Here is a 1,740-nt window from a genome sequence, read left to right as displayed (position 1 = left end):
CCGCAGAAATTCCTGCAGGTGGAGCTGGAATGCCATCCTGCTGCTGGAATAAGGGCTGAGGCACGGGTTGGCTCTGCTTCCCTGTGATTCTTGGTCCTCTCCTTGGTCTCCATGTGCCTGTGCTTGGCCACCTCTGGATCAGGAGACTGCAGTGGCCAAGGACACTGTGCAGCAGCTGGGTTCATTTTCTTCTAACACTCCTCCTGATTTTATTCTGACAGGAGGGAATCTCATTCCATTTCTTGTCCCCTAAGGACTTGTGATGAGAGGCACAGTCTTAGAGCAGAAAACAATTTGTTCCTGGGTTCAGCTATTTGCTATTACCCGTGATGAGGTTGTCCCTTGCACTGATTTATCTGGAAAGGCCTCTGGGCATTCCCAGAGGCTGGGCAGCCAGAGGGGATGTGAGAATAAGAAATTCCACGCTGTTGGTGCCTAATTTTCCTGCTGGCTATTTTCAGCAGGTGGCTGTTTCCTTTGAGCCTCAAGCTGGGAATGTGAACCCCTGCTCTGGCTCCCACTGCACCTCCACTGTGCTGTTCCATCCCACCAGCAGAGTGTCTCCCAGGATGAGAAATAGCTGCTAAAGCACAGGAGAGCTCTAAAAGGTTGGGAACGTGCCCAAAACATCAACAAATTGATCTGTACAGGGTTCCTGCTGTGAGCACCAGTTTATAAAAACAGGATGGGAGGAACGAGACAGGCTGGTTTTGCATGAGATGACAGAAATGAATTGCAGGGGAGCTTGGGGAATTGCCACTGCGAGCTGCTGGAAAACTCTGGTGTGTCCAGCCTGGAAAGGCTGTCTGGAAGGCAGAGCACAGCTGCAATGGGAGTGTTGAACGAGGGGATGTTCCATGTGGGGTCTGCTCTGTGCCTGCCCTGTCACCTGCTGCAGGTGCTGAAGGGCTCCTACAAGCCATGGAATCCCAGAATGGTTTGGGATTTAAAGCTCACCTCGTTTCACACCCCTGCCATGGGCAGGGACACCTCCCACTATCCCAGGCTGCCCCAAGCCCTGTCCAGCTTGTCCTTGAACACTTCCAGGGATGTGGCATTTCCCTGGGCAAGATGTGAGTGGGTGCAGCTCTCCACAGGTCCCTCTTTATGGGCTGCTCTTCCTGGGGCTGGTGAAATGTAGCTTTCAGCCCCTTTATCTGCAGGCTGCCCAGAGCTCCAGGCTGGGAAGGGATAAATATTATTTATTATATTTGTTATATTATTTATCATATACATATTATTTATATTAGGCAAGCCCACTGCCTGTGCTGAGTTCCCCAGTGGGGCTGCAGTGAGGGGCAGGATCCTGAGAAAGGATCTGCACCCACTTCTTGCTCCCTCCCAGTCTGGGGCATTTTTGCAGCTTCAGGGCTTCCTGAGCTGAAAGTTAATCTGTAACTTTATATTTAATAGTCCTTGACAGGCTTTTGCCAGATTGCTCAAGCCTTTTGTGTTCTGGGCCCTTCATGTGCCCTGTTGTAAAGGATTCAAGCCTGCTGTGGCAGGGCTGGAGGCTGTTTCAGTGATGCTTCAAAGTCTTTGTTTTTCCTGGTACGTTGAATTTTTGCTGTTATTTCTCAGGCCTCTGGCATCCCCTGACCTTTCTCTGGCAGGAGGAGCATCTTGCAGCCCAGCTTCTGATACCTTTTTTCCTCTCTCTGAAGATCTTTTGAGAATGTGGCTATCAGGCCAGGGCTGGGCGAGCTGCTGTGCAACCTGTTAAGTTTGTGCTGGGGTTTG

This window comes from Passer domesticus, chromosome 8 (genome assembly GCF_036417665.1).
Source record: "Passer domesticus isolate bPasDom1 chromosome 8, bPasDom1.hap1, whole genome shotgun sequence".
NCBI classification, from domain to species: domain Eukaryota; kingdom Metazoa; phylum Chordata; class Aves; order Passeriformes; family Passeridae; genus Passer; species Passer domesticus.
Note: the sequence above shows the minus strand (reverse complement) of the source record.